We start from the raw sequence: 22,653 nt of genomic DNA on the forward strand, positions 1-22,653 counted from the left end.
ATCCTCTACTTGAGTGACCCAACAAACTCCACTCCCAAACTTCTAGAATTAATAAACCACTTTAGCAAAGTGGTAGGATACAAAATCAACCTTCAGAAGTCAGTAGCCTTCTTGTACACCAACAATACACAAACAGAAGGCCAAATCAAGAAAATGATCCCATTTGCAATAGCCCCCAAAAGAATAAAATACTTAGGAATATACTTAACCAAAGATGTAAAGGAATTATTCAATGAAAACTATAAAAGCCTAATGAAAGAAATTAAAGAGGACACTAGGAAATGGAAAGACATCCCATGCTCATGGCTAGGGAGAACCAACATAGTGAAAATGGCTATACTGCCAAAATTGATATACAAATTCAATGCAATCCCCATCAAAATCCCAAAGACATTCTTTACGGAAATAGAAGATATAATCCAAAGATTCATATGGAACAAGAAAAGACCTAGAATAGCCAAAACAATTCTAGGCAAAAAGAGCAATGCTGGTGGTATTACAATACCAGACTCCAAACTCTACTATAAAGCCATAATAAAAAAAAAAAAAACTGCTTGGTATTAGCACAAAAACAGACCAGAAGATCAGTGGAACAGAATAGAAGACCCAGAAATAGAACCACATACCTAGCTTCCGGAGATGGACAATGGCGGGGAGTCACCCGCAGACAAAAGTGGGGAGACTGGAGAGCCAGAGGAGATGACCGCGGCTCCCAGGGAGCCGGGAACTACTGACAGCAATGGAGTACCGGAAGAAACTGACCGAGACGCGGACCTGAAGGAGGCCGCAGCAGAGGAAGGCAAGCTCAAGAGTCAAAGTGCCTCAGATTTAACAGCAGCTGAAAGGGAAGATGCATCACTACTTACTCCTGCTGCCAAAAAGCTGAAAATAGACACCAAAGAAAAGAAAGAAAGGAAGCAAAAAGTGGATGAGGATGAGATTCAAAAGATGCAAATCCTGGTTTCTTCTTTTTCTGAGGAGCAGCTGAATCGCTATGAAATGTATCGCCGGTCAGCTTTTCCTAAGGCAGCCATTAAAAGGCTAATCCAGTCCATCACTGGCACATCTGTGTCCCAGAATGTTGTTATTGCTATGTCTGGTATTTCCAAGGTTTTCGTCGGGGAGGTGGTGGAAGAAGCCCTGGATGTGTGTGAGAAGTGGGGAGAAATGCCACCACTACAGCCCAAACACATGAGGGAGGCTGTTCGGAGATTGAAGTCAAAGGGGCAGATCCCTAACTCAAAGCACAAAAAAATAATCTTCTAGAACCAAGCCTGGAAAGGCCCACTGCTGACAGGGGATGCCCTCTTCTATCAGGCTTTCTACATTGGTGCTTCAGTAAGCAGCTGTCCTCTGAGTATTCCAAGGTGACAATTTTAATGTCTTTATCCAAATAAGTATTCATTGCACCTAAAATGCAAATAGCCTATATCAGACTTGTAGTAAATTTCAGATCTCTTGTGGCATTTGAGATTCTTCAGTCTCAGTTCATTGAAAGAAGGTACATATATCTTCAGCATCTTTTAAATGGAGATGCAGCTTTCAGACAAAAGCCTGAGAGAACTCTGATGATTTCACACTGAAGCCAAAGTTGCTAAATTAAGATAAGTTGTTTCTTAACTCTGGTTTTCAGTAGATGAAGCAACCAGAAACTTTCCCACTTCTGATACTTACCATAGAGGATGTGATGACTAGTGGAATAGTATGTGCTTGTTAACACTAAAGATTTTTCTGTAACTTTTGATAAGTGATCATTATTAAACTTTTTCAATTCGATATATGTTATCCATTTTGTGTCTTGATGGTGGAATGGAGTTGATTTTTTTTAATGTTGTCTAAATAAAATTGCTCTTGGCTTTTTCATAAAAAAAAGAACCACATACCTATAGTCAACTTGTATTTGACAAAGGATCCAAAGATAAACAGTGGAACAAACACAGTCTATTCAATTATTGGTGCTGGCAAAACTGGGCAGCCACATGCAGAAAATTAAAAATTGACCTTGCCTTTTGCCATGCACAAGCATTAACTCAAAGTGGATCAAAGACCTCAATGTCAGACCGGAAACCGTGAAACTGCTACATGATAAAGTAGGAGAGACACTGGAACTCATAGGCACAGGCAACAGATTCCTGAACAGAATCCCAGGGTCACAACAGATTGGAGAGAGACTCAATAAATGGTACCACATAAAAATAAAAAAGTTTCTGTACAGATAAAAACATAGCTGCAAAAGTAGAGAGACAACCAACCAACTGGGAAAAGATATTCACCAATACATCTGACAAATGCTAATATCTAGTATCTACAGGGAACCCAAGAAACTAATCCCTGGAAAACCCAATAAACCATTCACTAAATGGGCAAAGGAATTAAAGAGAGACCTATCAGAAGAAGAGATTAAAATGGCAGAAAAACATATGAGAAAATGTTCATCATCTATGCTCATAAAGGAAATGCAAATAAAAACAACCCTAAGATACTACCTTACCCCAACAAGAATGGCCAAGATTTTGAACTCAATGACAGTTGCTGGCAGGGTTGTAGAGAAAAAGGAACCCTACTGCACTGCTGGTGGGAATGTAGACTAGTTCAGCCACTCTGGAAAGCAGTGTGGAGGTTCCTTAAAGAACTGAAAATAGATCTTCCCTATGATCCCGCCATACCACTTCTGGCATCTATCCTGAACAGCATGACCCAGAATATTATAAAGACACCTGCTCAGCTATGTTCATCTCTGCACTATTCACAATAGCCAGGCAATGGAAAAAATCCAGATACCCTATTGCAGATGAATGGATACAGAAAATGTGGTATATATGCACAATGGAATTCTACATAGCCTACAGACAAGATAAAATAATGGCATTCTCAGGGAAGTGGATGAATCTAGAGCGAATCATGTTGAGTGAGACAAGTCAAGACCTAAGGAACAAAAGGTGCATGGCATCCTTAATATGTGGGTATTAAATCCAAAGAGTACAAGAGCGAGGACTTAATAACTGCATACCCAAAGGTACTGGACATGGTAATGGAAATACAAACATAACTATATAGACATAAAAACCTATGACTCTATAGACATAATGTTTTATTTCATAAATTAATATGTTTCTATGACATACAAACCCTTAGCCTAATTTTGACTAAGTTCAAAATACTAAGTCCCAGTGATTGTAATTCCCTCCTTGAACACTTGTTTGTTAAACTTGTCATTTAAGATATGATGTAAACATAAGCCATGTAATGAATGATTGTTGTTCTAAAAAAATTGAACTCCAGGATATGGAAACAAGAGGTTTATTTTTGTAATTGTTCCTAATGTAGTATATAAAGTTACTCCTTTCCACTTTTTCCGCGACTGATGCTTTTATCTAATGTTTGGTTCCTGGTATGTTGTATATCAATTTATTTGTTTATTTGAAATAGGGAATGGAAAGGGAAAAACAAGATGATTGGGGGGGGAGTGGGGGGAAAGGAAAGTGGGAGAAAAACATGGGAAGGAGCATCAATGTTCAAGAAGCAATGTACCCACTACCTGGGCGAATGTAACTGTTCCCCATCTATGTATCACCCCGACAATAAAATGCTACATAAAATGGCTTTCAATAAGAAGTCTTGATAATTGTTTATAAAGCTTAGAAAAGAAAATACGTTGGCTCAGATCTGATATTATCTTTTATGTTAGAATCTTTGCTACAAGGGAAAGTGTGTCTTAAAACAAATCTGATGCATAAGCTAATTTACTTATTATCAAATACAGTGAATTCATGGATGGTTATGGCTGCAGGTTGGAATTTATTCAGGACTCTACTAGGCTTCCACAAACCTTTTCCCAAAATTTTTGTGCTACCCATAGCAGAGACATCTTAAAATAACTACAGTATCCAGGTGTTTGTGAGAGATTGAAAATTACCATGCTTCACACACAGCTCTTTTGTTATGATAGCACCACTTTCATTTATACATCAGTGTGTGAACCTGCCCCATGATTCTTAGATGACATAGCCTAACTGGGTTACCATTCATAGAGCTATGCCCATGTTTATACATAGGACAGGATTAAGAAGTTTAAGTTGCTGGAGCATGAACAGAATGAAATGAGAAGAGGCATGAAAGGGGGCACAAATCACAAGGAAACTTTGATTTTTATTTTTGTATTAGAATGTTAGATTAAATTTCAGTTGTAGTTTTTTGTTAATCCAGTTCTGGGGTTTCAACTTCTGGGCCTAGTAATGGTCCCTGAGCTCTTCATTCAGTTCAAAGTTAGTGCTCTATCACTTTGAGCCACAGTGTCACTTCCAGTTTTCTGATGGTTAATTGAAGATAACAGACTTAGGGACTGTCATGCCTGGGCTGGCTTTGGATCTCAACATTCTGAGTAGGATTATAGGCTTGAGCCACTCATGCCCAGCCAGTAGATATATTTTTAAATTATAAAATTATGTGTTTTACTAGCATATTAGGGTAAATTGTTAGTAAATTATTATTATAGTAGAAGGTTATTGAGTTTCTGTTTATAAGTCAGTTTAAATATTGTGTTAGTAGTAAATTTTTTTTCAATTTATCTATAATAAGGGAGGTATTTTTTTATTTTTTATTGTAATTAATAAAAGGGTTGCATGATATTTGCCTGATAGAAGGTGCATTAATTCACATACATTGATGCCCTTTCACATGTCTTGGTATTTTTAAACAGGAATGCTATGTACAAGGATGGAATACTCATATTTACTATTAAAAGCTTCCATCACTTATTAAAAAACAAAGGCAATGATTTTTGTATTGTGATCAAATATCAGATTCACGTGCAATTTCCTCATTCTCTCAGTGGGCTTTCTATGATCTGTGGATTTGGTCACAAAATACAGAGTGGTTACAAATTACTCAGGATAGTACTCTGCAAATAGAAGTATACTTCACTGAGATTTCTCAATTTTAAAATAAATTGACTTTTCTTAAAGGTTTGTTGCTTTTTGAATCTTATTTAAAACTAGGCAAGCTATTTTCATTTTTGACTGCTAGTTGATTGTGTTCTCCTCTGATAATAAGCTCTATAAGCATGGTTACGTTCCAACAGATCCACAGTGACCTACAGAGCAGAAAACACTGTTTCTCTACTGGTTGCTCTGATAGTTGCTAAATGTTGTGCTTCATTTTGAAATAACTGAAAGTGCATTTTTGTGTGGGAGACCACATTTTATTTTATTTATTTTTTTCAAAATTATAGGCCAGTTTTCTCAGCTCTATTTTCTAAGGGAGTCATTAATCTTCCAGGGATTTGTAGAATGCTTTTCACTAACAGATGACACTTTTATGACACCTAAAGAATCGGTGATATGGTACACTCCTCCATCGGTTCAGATCTTATGTTCATTGATAAGTTAAGATGTAAATAATATAAGCTTTTACATATTATACTGTCATTTTATAATATATAGTATCTTTTTATAATGAAGATACTCAGATTTCTGATCATTAAGTGTTTAATTTGGAAAGATAAAACAAACACATTAATATTTACTTGCCCTTTGTGTCTCCTGTTACTGGATTTTGAATCTTAATATCTGAAATAAGTAATTATTGCCAAATTCTCAGAAAAAATTTAAATTTATTTAAGAGGTAATAACTTCAGCTTAAATATATGTTCACAGTTGATACATCTTAAATAATTTGTTATGAAATTTTAATATAAAATATCTGTTATTTAGCATATATTGGTTACTTTTATTTTAATATCCTTGAATTTAATTCCAAATATCCATGTGGTCCTGGAAATTTCATATGAAACCTTTGATTTTCTAGTTTGTTTGTTGAGGGATGGTTACCTTTCAGCAATGATCTATAGAATATGGGTTATAAAGAATGCAGAAAAATATCTAAAACTAATAAAGCAAAATTTATTTCAGAATATATTCATAATCAACATTGAAGTTTATTAAGATGTTTCATAAGCATATTTCACATTTAACTTGAATATTTGAAAGCTCTCTCAAATACAGTAAATACAGTAAATATAGTAAAGACCAGTTAGAGAAGATGAAAGAGAAACAGATACAGAAAGAGCGAACTTTTGCCATTCTGCTTAAATTTGTTCATTTTTTTAAAATTGATGATGTTTTGTATCTCTTACCTCAATTTATCACTAACATAAAAAATTCAGACATTAAATCACCATCAAACTATATCTCTAGTGGATGACAAAATATGCATGAGAAAATATTACTAAAAATCAACCACCCCAATTCTCCTCAAACTCATGGTACAACATGTATATAATAAAAGAAATAGGATCCATATAACACAGCTATTCTGATAGTGAAAACAGTTAATTTGGAGGAGTTTACAGAAATGTGCTTCTTCTTGATGGACAACTTCAATGTCTGAATAGCATAAACCATAGAGATGCTGGTGAAGAATTTGGTGGCAATTGTTATGGTTTAAATATAAAGCATCATCCATAGTTTTGCAGCTTAAAAGCTTGGTCCATTGCTTGTGATGTTGCTGATCCTCCATCCAGATCTTGTTATTTTCTTTGACAAACCAAATATGGAAGAACTGATACTTTATGAGTCTGGAATCAAAACTACAGGAAGTAAATGCTTTGGAGCATTCCAGTTCTGACATATCCTTCATAATACACAATACCAGTGAAGGCTATTACCTTAGGAAAAAATAAAGTTAGATGGCATGTCAAATATTGCTATCCTTTACCCATCAGATTTATTGGATGTCATCCAACATTCTATTTCAAGTCAATTTTCAAGCTGAGAACAATCACCCAGCTAATGCCATGAAAATCAAACACATATTTTATTTGCCTCTGTAAGAACCAACTTTTTGTTTCATCAATTCTTTTTATACTTTCTTTCTAGTCCCACTTTGTTACTTTCTGTATTGATCTTGATCATGACATTCCATCTGTTGGTTTATTCTTCTAGAGCATCCTTTGCTATATTTCTGAAGTTCTAGTATGTTTGTTTTAAGTAGATCTGAGAACATTTTTAATCTTTCTCCTATTTCTTCAGTGAGTCACTTGTCATTGGACGATGTGCCATTTACTTCTGAAATGTCTTTGCAGTTATTTTTATTTGAGTGACTTATCTATAGCTGATAGGGAAACATCAAGGTCCCTGATAAATGTGGTAATGATTGTTTAATGAAAATGGATGCATCAAATTCTGGTGATTTTTTTTCTACTCTTGGGCAATATTTATGGTTTTTTAGTGAGATGTGTCTTATTGCATCTAACAAATGGATTTGTTGGTGGTCCTGGATTTTAACTTTATTCTTTATATTTGATTAGAGAATTTCTATTTCCTTGCATTTAAAATGTTAGTGATATTTACTGTTTGCTCAACATGGTGCCTTTATCTGGATACTTTTCTTGTTCTTGAAGTAAGGAAGCGTTCTGCTGGAATTTAATCAGTTAAAGTTTGTTTTCTTCCCCTTTTATGCCCATATTCATACAATTCCTCTTTTTTTCATGTCTCAGAAGTTTTATATTCTCTAGCTACATTGTCAAAATAAGTGGGAAAAGGTTAATTAATTTCCTTTAATTTATGGAATGAGAAAACTTTACCTACTCTCCTCACTATTACACAATGTCATAGTTTCTAGCCAGATCAACCTACAAGAGAAAGAAGTAAAAATCAATTTAATTCCTCCATTTTATCTTCCAACTGAATATCAGTATATTTAGTTGATGGGTTTTCAAATATAGGATATATTTTCTTATACACAGAAATACTAAAAGAAAATAACATGATTCAAAAGTAGGAGAATTATTTAGGACCAAGAAGGAAATGGTCTGATATATTGGATATATTTGTCTTTGGTTATTTGAATTGGATAGGGAAGGGGGGGAAACAAGATAAGGTGTAGGGGAGGGGGGAGGGAAATGGGGACTAAGACATGAGAAAGGGTATCAATGTATGTGAATTAATGCACCTCCTATTTGGCAAATATAATGTAACCCTTCTTTTAATTACAATAAAAATATATGAAAAAAAGAAGGAAATGAAGAAAATGGGTATCCGAAAGAGGGTTAAAGAAAGCTACAAGGAAGTGATCAATACATGATGCACCAATGTGTAGAAGTATCATTGTAAAGACTGTTAGTGTGTACAATTAGTATGTCTCCATAACTACAATAAAAATCTCTAAATATTGTTATATACAAATAATTAAAACCTTTTGCTATTCATATGAACGTAATAGTTTTATATCTTATAGATTATCATTATATTCCGCTGGAAAATCCTATATTCCGAGTATAGAATGGGTGATTTGGAATAAATGAAAATCTTTTCCAAAATACCTTTTTGAGAGATTTCTGTTTATAATCAATATATCATAATGAAAAAGCAAGCCCCTCCCCACTTTCTAGTATTTTATTTGGATGTGAATTCTGTGTCATTAGGGTGCCTCACCTTTCTGGCCAATTTCTGTTAGATCCTGTGAATTTTGATAAATTTGCTAATCTATGAGGTAGTATCAACAGAAATTAAAAACAGAAGGTGGTTGAATAACACATAAATGTAATCATCACCTTTATTCTAATGACAATTTATTAGAACTCTTCCTATTAAACTGGTTCAGAAAAAAAGCCTTGATTTTTTAAAATTTTGTGATGGGGTTATACTGTCATTATTCCTAGTGTCCCTCCAGCCTTATGAGACACAGAGACCTTCCTACCTCAGCTTCCATTTTAAGGGCACATCATGGTTATCTTAATCCATGAGTTTTAGGGAAAAGAAAAGCAGTATTTTAGTTTTACTGAATGTGAAAATTAAGTATGAGACTTTGAACCTTCATAATAAATGAAAAATAAATAACTGTTTCATATTATCAGATTTGTCTCTTCAAATACCATGATACCTTTCTTAATACTCTGCTCAAAATCAATATGCACTTTTTAAGGTTAGTGATGACAGTCACATCTAAACTGCATGTATCTACAACCCTGCACATTTTTTAAATTTGTCACTCACAGGTTTGCTACTTCTTTGTGTAAAACCTTTAACAAGTGCATGTTAAATTCAGCCAAGTTGTAAGGAGTCACAGTGTATGCCAGATCCAATGGAAAATGGTAGGAATTAAATGGTAAATATGGACTTTTTTCAACTTTAGAACACACAGACTTAAGGTAGAGCTGGTGATATCAGTGATTTGAAATATGAAATAAGGCCAGGAGTTTGGCCTAGTGATAGAGTGCTTGCCTAGCATTCATGAAGACCCAGGTTGGATTCTATGGTATCACATACATAACATAAAAAAGCTGGAAGTGGTGTGGATCAAGTAGTAGAGCTCTAGCCCTGAGTTCAAGAGCCAGTACTGGCAAAAAATATGAAATAAGCCCAGATTTGCAAATATTTCAAAAGTAGACAACAATAAGCACGTTACCAAGTTTAATGTATGAAGAATCTACTCCAGGAACAGATATTATGTGAGGATTCTAAAAGTATATAGTATATGTAAATGGTAGATCCCAAATACAAATAAATACATGTGTTAACACATATCAGATTGTATGTGTGTTTGTGTGTGTGTGTGTGTGTATGTTTGTGCGTGAAAAGTGTGATAAAAACAGTATATGCAGATGTAAAATAGCATGGTGAAGTAACTTTGAACAGTTAATACAAAGTGAAAGTTGGGAATTTGAAACGTGTTTGGTACTAGTCACAGGGTGCAGATAAATGGAGAGGAAAAATGACAGCAAACACTCGTAATCATTTCTAAACTTTTGTGCTAATGGAACTAAGATACTCACTGCTTGGTTTGCAAAAGAAAATAGCAGAGAAGGGAGAATGGTTAAGGGAATCATTATAATTGCGATATTATATGTAATGTATATATGATGTCAAAATAGAATAAAATCCCCTGTATAACTGACAGTTGTTAATTAAAGGAAAAGAAAACTACAACACTTGGATGGCAGAGTCCTCTGAGAATGAGGAGAGTAAGCCTGATTGTGTAGGTATAAATAAAACTGAAGCAAGCAGAAGGTAGAATGGAAAAATACATAAAGGATGCGAAGGTGCCAGACAGTGGAATGGAAGTGGAAGAGTGAGAATTTCACATCATGTGAAATGAAACAACACCAATTTCTATCCCGAAAGAACTTCTAGTTGGACAGAGAGAGTAGGAATCAAGGAAATGTGACAAGAAAGAGAAGAAAGAAACAGATGAAAAGAAATACTTTATAATAATATGAGCTTGATTTAAAACATAATGTTTAACATTTACTCTGGAAAATAAACAAAAAAAATAGAGGCCAGATTGGTAGAGTGCTCACCCAGCATGCACAAAGCCCTGGGTTTGATTCTTCAGTACCATATACACAGAAAAAGGTTGGAAGTGGTGCTGTGGCTCTAGTGGTAGAGCTCTAGCTTTGTGTAAAATGTGCCAAGGACAGTGCCTGGGTGTTGAGTTCAAGACCCCAGAATGGCAAAAAGAAAGAAAGAAAAGAAAGGAAGGCAGGAAGGAAGGAAGGAAGGGAGAGAGAGAAAGAAAAAGAGAAAGAGGAAGGAAGGAAGGAAGGAAGGAAGGAAGGAAGGAAGGAAGGAAGGAAGGAAGGAAGGAAGGAAGGAAGGAAGAAAGGAAGAAGAGAGGGAGGAAGAAAGACAGGGAGGAAGGGAGGGAGGGAGGAAGGGAGGAAGGAAGAAAAAATATAGAAAGAAAGAGAAAGGAAAAAGTAGAACTCCTTCAGATAGGAGCAAACTGAATGTGAAAGGTTGGTCAGGAGCAAAACTAAAAGCGTTTCAGAAGGCAAAACAGCAGTGTCCACCCAGTAGAGTTACATTAGGGAATATAAAAACCACAGAATAGTTTAAAGGCAAAATTTGAGTGCTTTTTTTATTTAAAATCATATACTTTGTGTGTGTCTGGCTTCCATTCCTAGGACTTGAACTCAGGACCTGGGCACTCTTCTTAACCTTCTTTTGCTCCAGGCTAGCACTCAACTACTTGAGCCACAATACCACTTTTGGCCTTTTCTGAGTAGCTTATTGGAGATAAGTGTGTTAGAGATATTTTTCCCCAGGCTGGTTTTCAACCCTAGTCCTCCTATCTGAGCCTTGTAGCAGCTCAACTTACAGGCATGAGCCACCTGCCCCTAGCTATTTTTGTCCTATTCTGAAAAACTACTATTTTGTTTATAAGTGTTAGGACCAAATATAAAGCTCTATTAATCAGAAGAAAAACAGGATGAAGATGGCTATGTTTACATTTTAGAATAATATCTGGATCTATATTTTTGATGGTAGGATTACAAGATGTGAGGCCTATGAAAAGGAAGTCTCAGAGACTACAATAACTCACCTGGGCAAGGATGAGACTTGTAGTGCTTAGTAATGAGCAGAGGACATTATTTAGAGACATTAAACTGTAAAATCAGTACAATGTAATGACTCATAACAGGAGATAGAAGGGAGACAGATTACTAGTCTCTTAAATTTGTAGTTTACATGATCAAATTAATACAAGAATTTTAAGTCCAAATATAGTCATATGAAGAAAGAACACATTAGAAGGAAAGATTTTAAGTTTGATTTGAAATACATCAAAATGTATACATGGAAAACATTGAAAAAATGGTAGTTGGTATTTTGCTCTTCGTTTGTAAATGAAATATTAATTTACTGAATCTAAAATTTTAATATATAAGCCTCCTCTAGCATTAATACAAAATTCTATGTTTTAATTAAGCTAATTATTTTTGTTTGAATTATTGATGCTGTCTCAAATGGACGATTTAAATGATAACATTGTGCCTACCAAGCAAGGCTGTCCTTTCATTTGGATCCTTGTTTAGAAAAAATATTTCCTTTCGATCATCTCAGACAAAAAGAATGTTTAGTGAAAAAAAAACTATACTTGTTTCAACAATTCATAAGTCACTGGTAGCTAAATTGTTTGGGGTTGGAACTGAAATGAAAAGCAAAGTTTTGGGAGACTGAGCCCAGTAAAGAAGGAGCAATTTGTTTCTATTACTGGTATAAATGCTCCTCTTTGAAGTTTGCTACTGGACTGTCTTCTCACTTTCCTCCCGAGATGCAATTACATTATGTCTAGAGAAGGCAGAAAAGTGCTGAGTCATTAAATTAGAATCAGACATTGAAACAACTCTACATTTAAATGTATTGCTGAATGTTACTCTTCTGCATAGAAGAACTTCAAGGCAGCCGTTGCCTGCATTTAACACAGTCATGCTTCCATTGACCATAATACTACCACATCATTGAGTTGACAAAGTTAGGGAAAGGCCGAGTTCACTTCACTGCTGTTCTTATTCAGCTGGACACAAGTTTCATTAAAATTATTACTGGTGAATTTTCTTTATATGAATCAATGAAATGTGTGCTTCCTTGCAGGTAAGATGGAAACTTGCTCTCTGCCCCCTTTAGCCCACTGTAGGAAATTCAACTCTTCTTAAAACAGTTGAAGAATGTTATAGAAAGCTACATTTTTTTTCCCTAAATGCTTTGAAGGTACAGAACATATCAGCCAAAGTATTTCAAAATTTGTCTTTCTCTTTTTAATGTATTGTTTTAAATCAGTGATGAAATAACAATGGCAAAATTGAGAAAGTATTGCTTGAATATTTTTCTTAATTTTGAAATTATGAATCATACCATTACCTAAATTAATGTAGTATTTCCCTAAATAGAAGTAGGACTTTGTAAAGGGCTTGTGACAAGGGTCAATAATAGCACTGAAGCATCATGGGTTATGACATAGGTCTAATCCATACCACATTTGCAGAGAGACAGTCGAACTGTGGGAGAAACTGGATAGTAACAGCCAAAATATTCCCATAGTAAACCTTAATTCAACAGAGCTATCCCTGAAGTTATATTTCTTCTTCCCTATTTTTAAGTAATCTGCTGTTCTTTTCATTGTTTTAAAGCTCTCACCATAAAGACATTATGACTTGAAGTAAAGTTCCTCTGATTTTTCAAAAAACTATTGTTTTCCTTTACAATTCCTGCATTTAGCAAAAATGCACATTAGGTGAATTTAAGAACATATAGAAAGCATTTCCATTATTACTTACTTCTAGGAAAAGATATGAAACAAATATTTTTTTCTTTCTTCTGACTGCGATGTATATAGATACCAATATTATGTCCTTGTATTTAAAAACCAAAACATTTCAACTTATGTTCATATGCCTATGATGTAAGTTTTTTCTCTTTCTTCCTCCACGCCATGCAGTCTTTTATTTAACCAAGGTCTAAGCAAGGGAACAAAAAGGTACAAAAGTCCAAAAACAGTGATACTCACAAGACAATAAGCTGGAAATAAACTTGAAAATTTGGCAGGTAGGTAGGAGTTGGGGAGGGGAAATGGGATAAAAATGTGGGAGTGGGTAACAACATTTAAGGAGGAATGCTCTCATGACCTTATGTATGTCACTATAACCCCTTTATACATCACCTCAACAATAAAATTCAATTAAAAACAGAAAAGTTCATTAGAAATTGAAAAGAGGATAGCCTTGGTTTTCTTGTCTATATGAATTTTTTGTAATAGCAGAAATAAAATGGGGAAAATATCACAAAAACAGCAGGCACACAGGCATCACATTTAGAAGATACTCTCTGGTTCTAAGCTGTGTCTTCATGCCTATAAGGCACAGTTTCAGCCGAATGTAAATGTCAGTAAAGAAAGAACAAAATGAACTGTGTTTCTTTAACAGAGAAAACAGTGCAGTGCAGCCAATTGTAAATATCCCTATCATCTTCTCATTTTTTGCTTTATCTCCACAAAAATATATAAGTGGAAATTGATCCAAGTAAATGTACTTTTTTTCTAATCTTGCACAAAAACTGAATGAAGTAATATCCCTCAGTGACTCCTCTTTTCATATTCTTTCTTTAATTTTTTTTTGCCAGTCATGGGACTTTAACTCAGGGACTGAGCACTGTCCTTGGACTTTTCTCAAGGGGCTAGAAATCTATCACTTGAGCTAGAGCAGAGAAATCAAACTGGGGCCTTCATGCATGTTAGGCAAGCACTCTACCACTAGGCCAAACTCCCAGCCCTCATGTTCTTTCTTAATAAACAAGTAAATACTTATCTTCTCAGTTAGAAAAGATAGCCAACGCATGAAAATAAAAACTCTTCTAAAAGAGTTAGCAGCACCACTATCACATGTATGAGATGCTAAGAAAGATCTAAGAATCATGTCCAACCATTCTAATCAGTTGCCATAATTGTAGAGTTTTTAGATTGGTTACAGATAATTGTGACTTACTAGTAGATGTTTTCCCTTTGGAAAACTTGAATTAGACTAAGAAAATAACATGTAGGAAAGAGAAACCACTGTGCAGAAAAATATCTGTGATGTCCAAAATAATTTCTACTCTATGAAAATAGGAACAGTATCAAGGAAATAAATTTTATTATCATAATGTGGTCCTGTATCTTTCCTTCAGTACTGTGATGTCCTTTATCTTTAGAGTGAGGAAGTGATTTAAGTCTCATGTGTCTCTGAGCAAGCTTATGGGGGCATCTGTAGAGACTACATATGAGATACATAGGATGCCATTTAAGATGAGACCATTCACCAAAAAAAAAAAAGGCCCTACAGTGATCTGAATTGTTTCAAAACTATTCAAATTCATATGCTTAAACTGTATTTTTTTCCTCCAAGGTGGTAGTACTGGAGAGGGCCCATTTTTATTGATGATCCTGCTGCTAAAGCAGAGCTTTCATGAATAGAATTTATTCCCATATAAAATGGGCCTACACTAGGCCATTATCCCCTTCCATCATATATGGCATCACTGCAACTATAAGAATTACACTATCCCTGTTTACAAAGTATTCCTCCCATGGTAATTCAAACATAAGCTCAATAGGCTCTCATTGATCTATAATAGATATACAAATGAATTTGTTTTTGTCTAAAAAAAATCCTCAAGTTCAGAAGCTCCACAGAGCAACCTGGCTGGATCAAGACAACTCTAGGACTGTAATTATCTTTTCATATATTTAAGACAATAATGTGTCTTGCATGGGAAAACCACAGCTACACTTTAAAAATGATTTAATCCTTTTTAAGGTTCTGTGGCATGACTTAATTTATGGTGAAGTTTTCCTCTTGACAAATTATTGTCTAATTCCTTTGACTTCCTAAGACATTTCAGACATATTTGATTTCTAGTTGTAAAACTCTTGTTGCTGTCATGCTTTATCAAGCTTTCTTTGTTCTATGCTTTATTTGCTTATGCTTTGTGTTCCATCTATTTTACCTTCAGAGGGGTTTCAGGAGGAAAAGTTGCACAGATGTGATTTAAACTGCTGTGTTTAGGAGAAACTATCAAGATTTATTTGTCAGGGTATTTCTTTATATCAAGTGTCTGCAAAGAAATGTGCAATGAGAATAAGAAAAATAAAGATAGTAGGGTATTTTCAATTAAATTTTACTAAGGGCTGAACATTGATTATGATTATCACACTGGTCATTTTATGTAATCCTGACAACATACCTAAGCAATTATTTGAGCAGGCATGATTTATTGCATGTAAATTTATAAACTTGTTCTAATACAATGAATTAGGTTCCATGAAAAGCTGTAGAATAATGATTAGCATCCAGTGTACACATGCTTGTGATAGACATCTAAGCATCTCTCTTAAAAAGTCCCTCTATCCTCATTCCATTAATTTGAGAAGATTTTATTTCACAGAATGAGAAAGGAAATGAAGGGAGCAAATGGAATTAAGATTGTAGGTCAAATTGAGAACAGATTTCCTAAGATATTTATGTCAACTAAAGATATTTTTCTTTTTTTTTTTTAATTTTTTTGGTTTGTCTTGGGGCTTACACTCGGCCTGGGCACTGTTCCTTAGATTTTCAGCTCAAGGATATCCCCTTGAGCCACAGCGCCACTTCCAGTTTTCTGGTGGTTAATTGGAGATAATAGTCTTGCAGATTTCAGTGCCTGGGCTGGCTTGGAACCTCAGCCTCCTGAGTAGCTAGGCCCCACTGGGCCCGGCTAACTCAATGTCTTTGCATGGACTCTTCAAACATAGAAATGAATCTAGTAGGAATGTTGAAAGTGAAACCTAATTCAAGGTCCAGAAGATCAAAGAAAAATAGGGAAGAATTATTACATCAATCTCTATAAAATAGAAAAATTCACCCATAGGATTTCTTCCTGCAAATTCCAGACTTCATTTTAATCTACTTAATCAGTGACAACTTTGCAGGAATATGGGACAAAAATGAATGCTTAAGAAGTAATATTATTCATAATCCCCATCTTAGATATGAAGTAAATGAGGAAATGGGAATTAAGCAACCCTTCTAAGGTTACAGTGTAAACTTTAGAAACAGAATGTAGATAATTAAATACAAACTAATTTAAAGGATCTTTTGATAATGGTGAAATTGAATACAAGAGGAAAAAACTCATTGCTTGAAACCACAGTGCTAAAAATTTGAATGCCTGTATTACCAACAAAATGTTCAAGATCACACAGTTCCACTTCTCTGCTTAATTTTTATTATTAGCATCTGTGCCATGTTTATAGTAAAGTAAACTTATAAAACTATTGAATAAAATATGTCTACTCGGAGCAGTCAATGGAACTGCTGATTAATGCAAATATTATCTTATTAGTTTTTTAATACAAAATTTATGGTAACTGTAGAATATACACAATATACTTACATATCCTTTATATACTCAAAGCATTTTTTTCTTTTTCTTTCCCTTTACTTTTCTTTTTTTATATTGTTTTATGTGATCTCAAAATTAAACTTGTGCTTTTTACGTGCTAGGCCAGTGCTTTACCATTTAAGTGAGCCTCAAACATTTTCTAGTATTTTAATACCCATAAGACACTTTTTTAAAAGTAAGAATATTTATTTTCAAATTCCTGAATAACTTAGAAACTATCATGCGAAATGCTATTTTAAGATAGCTGAATGGGATAGACTCAAATTGCCAGGTATGCAGTCATACCTATACATGTATGTACAAATAAATTTAGACTTTTAAATCCCAACTGCAAACCACTGTTTTCTTGAACACTAAAGCAAACTGTGTGGTGCATCACTGTTTTTTGCTATTTTTTTAATGCAGGGGTGACAACATTAGCACTTAGCTACAATATCAGTAATTTTAAAAAGCACACAATCATTATGTTCACCAAGGAGACATTCTACCACTAGACCATGTCTCAGGGCATTTTCATGTCTCGAGATATTATTTATTTGAATTCTGTCTCATATTAATTTTTCTATGGCTGGCCAAAGACTGTGATCTTGCACATAGTTGGAAATACAGAAGTGTACCACTAATGCCTAACTGGTTTATTGAGATGGAGTAGTGCCAGCTTTGAACCAAGATCTCACAAATCGCCACCTTCAGAGTCATTGAAGATTACAGGCTTATTCCACTGTGCTCATCCCTAAATATGTTGTTTCAGGTGTCACGTTATCTTCTTTTATGTTTTAGATTCAATTCTTAATCTATTTCTTTGGATTTCTTCATAAAACAGATTTTTCTATATTTAACATTTTCTGATTTGGAAATGTAAGAAAATAAATATTCAGGGCATTTCTCCTTATGTTTTTTATGTCATTACACAAGAGTTTCTTTCAAAAAGGCTGGTCACTATATAGCCCTTTCATCACAGTTTCAGGGAAAAATATATATAGCTAGAGGATATTACATATATGTAGTGGTCTCAACTGCAAAAATATAAAAAGACGTGTGAACCATGAAAGCTCTGTGTGTGGCTCCTGACATGTAGTGTTGAAAGAAACAAGATGGATAGATGTGGCAAGTGTTGGGAAGAATGCAGGGGTCGGTGGAATGTCAGTGATGTCCACATGCACTGAGAAAAAGAACTAGATAGTGTGCAATATTCATTTATGCTGTTTTAATCACAGTAGCACTGACTATGCAAACTTTAACACTTTGTGGCCCAATAGAATTAAATAATAACAGCTTTATGGGCCTCAGAGGTGACTAAAACTGTCCAGTTTTTTCTATATAATTCAGTGTGGAAAAAAATTCTCTGTCTGGATAAAACATTAAGAATGGGCACATTGTACTTTTTTTTAATAGGCATCCTCACACTGTGGTGGCATTGAAAGACCAGTCCCTGACTTTCAGGTGCTCCCAGTCAGATGACAGAATGAGCAAATACAAGAGAATTATCCAGTTTCTTACAAATATAGTAGAAGACTATTTCACCCAAACATCTACCTTTGAAAGAAAAGATCATGTTATTGAAAGTGAGGTATCATTATTGAAAACAGAGGAAAGAAAAGAAACTTCTAAACAGTAGAGCAGAAAACAGAGCTGTGACAGCACATGCAAGTGGAAGTAAACAGAAAAGAGGCTCAGAGGACTTATAGGGGAGTCAATAAAACTAAAGTGCAAGTTGAAAAGATCCAAAAGAAAAAATTTATATGGTCAAAGGAAGCTCTCTCAAGATATTTATTCTTCAGATGAGAAATATGCATGGATAAAGTTTTAAGGAAAATAATTATAGATGACCGTTTTTCCTAGAAAGATCACACAACTTCAGTTTAGAAGTCTACATAAGAGAAGAGTTATGGAGAAAATTTGGAGAGCTACAGAAATATAACTCCTGTGTACATCATGGAAAACAAAAACTAAGGCAAATGCAGCAACAGTAAACTGAAGGAAAGGATAATCATTAAGGAAATAATCCTATAATTCATAACTGCTTTGAGATAGATATGATTAAATGATTATTTAAATGTTAATGTATGCTAAATGCTCCATATGGGTTGTCTTCTTGAATCTTTAAAATATTCATGAAAGCAATATTATTATGTTTTAATTTTAAGGGTAAAGGAAAGAACAGAGTGTCCTTGACTGACTTGTCATATACTCCATCAGTGAATCATGATGAAAGGTTCACTTATGGAATATTTTTAGGTACCAGGTTTTTTATGTCTCTGCCATATTGATAGAACCTGTTTTGTTATGTAGAATCTTTTCCCATGGGTAATGCATATGTCTTTCATTCTAATAAAGCATGTTACATGGATTTAAGTGACAGTATAAAATGGGTTCGGTTTGATAGGTCTTTAGAATATTATGGTAAGTGTGGATGATAGCAGCTAAGAATTGAATGTTATGTGTCCCTACAAAATTTATACACTGAAATTCTGATCCAAACATTGGACTATTAGAAGACAGAGCATTTTATAGGTGCCTACACTAATATCCTTTTACAAGAAGTCATAGATATTTCATTACTTCTTTCTTATAAGCACACAGTGGGAAGTGACCTCAATAAGCCACAATGATAAATAGAATCTGCAGGAATATTTTTCTTGAAATTCCCAATCTCTTGAACTCTGAGAAATAAATTTCCATGATGTAATGCTACTGCAGATAGGGTACATTTTAGTCTAGCCCAAATGGATTAAGATAATAGGAAATTCATTCTATACATTGTAAAATGAACTAGGTACTTCCCATTGAAAAATGGACAGAAGAATGACTGTATAGAGAAACTATTTTCTTTGGAGATAAACGAGAAATTCACAATATGGATAGGAAGCTCTCAAAAAAAGCAAACTGGCATGTACCCAACTGTATGAGTTGTTTGTACAGCTTTGTGGCAATGCACAATAAATATATTTAATATTATCTATTGATGTGTTTTTTCCTGTTTAATGATTGAAATCATGAAATGGCTTGCATTTTTCTCTATGGAAATATTGATTTGTTATTATGGTATAAATCCTGAAATTATCACTAGCAAAAACATTTTTTGTATTGAACTGTTGACACAGAGAAACATCTGCCAGAACATCTGTTCTGTGTGGATCAGATCCTATTCAACATTGGGTTACACTGATTTGTAATATTAACCTTGTGGGAAAAATCAACATAAAGTAAAGCAGCATCACTGATGCCAGAGAACAAATCCAGAGCATTGACTCGTCTCTATAATGAGCAATTTTCAATAAGACACTGAAATACCCAAGTGTCGTCCTGAAATATAACATAAGAAAATTAGAATATGGAAAAGCCTATTGGTGTGCTCTATAATTTTTTCCTAGTTGGCCTTCTGTTTATAAAGTATACAAATAAAGTTGCTGTCAGTTGAAGGTCCGGGACATTCCCTATCAAGACTTACAAGTTTTTCATTGAATATGAATTACGATTTCTTTGACAGTGTGATTTCTCTTAACACAGAGTGTGCGAAAAATATGGTTGGTGGAACGTTCTTACTGCTTTTCATATTTGCTATGTGCTAATTAAAAGATCTATAGAGATGAACTAAGGTGCCTTTCCTTTCAAGTGACAAGATTTATTCCTTAAATTTCTAGAATGGATTCATGTTATTTAAAAAGATGGTAGAAAGTTCATGTTACAGAATAACCAGAGATGTTAACTTCATAAAATAAAAAATACTACATTATGATTCATGGATGTTGTTGATGGGGTTAAATCTACTCAATAAACTAGAAACTCATAAAAATATGCTAGATATAACACACCAGCTGTATTTTAAATAAGAAGAATCTTAGCTATGAGTTGGTGGCTCATGCCTGCATTCCCATCTATTCAGAGGCTGTGATCTGACGATCATGGTTCAAAGCCAGCCCAGGTAGGAAAGTCTGTGACTTACTTCCAATAAACTACTCAGAAAAAAGCCTGCAGTGGCACTGTGGCTCAAGTGTTAGAGCAGTATTCTTGGACCTGGGAAACTCAGGGACAGCATCCAGTCCCTGAGTTCAGGCCCTAAGACATCTTAAAACAGATAAACAAGCCTCTAGGCCAGTCTTTTGTTCTATGTTTGGGAGTCAATACCACAGATTTTTTTTGGCCCATGCCAGATTTGAACTTATCCTTTAGATCTCAGCTTTGTAAGCAGTTACGATTGCAGGTATCAGCCAGTTGTACTCATCTAATGATTATTTTTTTTCACAAGTTCTTACTGAAATCATCTATGTTATGATGTCTGATTTTTTTGTTTGCAGGGTACATTTATGTCCTAAAAGTATTTTAGTTATGTAGGTATTTTTTTTTCATTTGGGGATATCTTTTTGTTTAGCTAGTTTATTTCAATAGCATCTGATATTTGAAATTTTTCTCTGATCCTATAATTCAGAACCTCTTATTTCATGAATTTTATTCTTTAGATTTTAGTCTTCAACCAGGACTCTATGACATTTTCACTGAGGCCAGCAACCATGAATCTCCATGCCTTCTAAATATATCTGTATAGCACAGAATTCAATTGAGCTCCAACCATACATACTGTATCTCAGAAAGAGCTCTGTAAATTTACCTTATCTCTTCATAGCTGTTCTATGGCTGTTATTCAGATTTTATTGTATCTTTCACGGGGTATCAACTGTAATCTATGTTTGAATTCTTGAAGAATGTTTCCTTTCCTTCATGTTTGCTATCTTCAGGTAGAACCTTGAGAAAGTTTTGGATTCAGGGATTTCATTTGAGAAGGCAACTTTAGATGAAAACAATGAAGAAGAAGAGTAAGAAAAAAGACAAGGAAAAAGAAAGTAATATTGTTCAACACATTTCACTCACCTTTGGTCCTTGTAATTGTCTGTCTAGAAGGAAGATGGGAGTACATACTCACTGCTTCTTCTCTTTGGCCAGGACTCCTCAGAATCCTGACAAGTTCCTCTGCAAATTTTTCAAGACTAGCCTTACAGCAGTACTGAGCTCCTTTGACAAGTGGGCAAGGTGAAAAGGCCAGGACAGAATGTAAATGACTTAGGTAAAAATGAGGCAGGGGACAGTCTGTCCTATGTTTTCACAGTTATCTCTTTCAACAGTGACTAGACATGAGCTAGTAATGGGAAGTATGTACCTTGTGCCATGTATCTGCTTACCTCATACCCAGGATGAAATACGTACTTGACTTCTCTTAACTTTCATGATATAGAATAAACTCAGTATGGCATCCATAGTTCTCTGGGACCTGGCTTTGATCTCAAAATCTAAGTCAAGTGATCTTGAGCCTACCTGGCTTGTGGTAAAGGCATATTTAGGAGGGCCTCATTATAAAAGTAAACAGACATGTAGCCTTATTCAAATTTGGGATCTGAAACTGTGGTGAAGGTAATGCCAAAAATGAATTTACCTATCAATGACTAAGAAATACACCATATTTTCACCAGCAAATAAGAAAACACATTCTGATTTTAAACATATTCTAGTCATTGCTGATTTTATACAGGAATTATCTGAGGTTTTATGATTCTGTGATATTATATCCTTTATTACATTTAGGTTTTGATAAAGGATCCTAAATAACATTTTTATTCACCTATATGAAGTATTTGCCATGTTTCCCAACTTTACTCCTGACTTTAAGTCTTCAATTTCTGAACATTTTCAACATCTAATATAAAAATTTTAGATCTAATCTCCCTTCTTCTTTTTTTTTTTTTTTTTTGCCAGTCCTGGGCTTGGGCTCAGGGCCTGAGCACTGTCCTTGGACTTTCTCAAGGCTAGAGCTCTACCACTTGAGCCTCAGCACCATTTCCGGCTTTTTTTCTATGTATGTGGTACCGAGGAATCGAACCCGGGTCTTCATGCATGCTAGGCAAGCACTTTAACCACTAGGCCAAACTCCTGGCTTCTCCCTTCTTCTTAACTACTAAATCTTGTT

The 22,653-nt window shown here is 34.6% G+C and overlaps 1 pseudogene; it reads left to right on the top strand.

The window, feature by feature from the left end:
• The first annotated feature begins 639 nt into the window (after positions 1–639).
• LOC150055713 (transcription initiation factor TFIID subunit 11 pseudogene) lies at positions 640–1,776 on the top strand (annotated as a pseudogene).
• The last annotated feature ends 20,877 nt before the right edge of the window (positions 1,777–22,653 follow it).

This window comes from Megascapheus bottae, chromosome 13 (genome assembly GCF_031878675.1).
Source record: "Megascapheus bottae isolate mThoBot1 chromosome 13, mThoBot2.hap1, whole genome shotgun sequence".
Classification (NCBI taxonomy): Eukaryota; Metazoa; Chordata; class Mammalia; order Rodentia; family Geomyidae; genus Megascapheus; species Megascapheus bottae.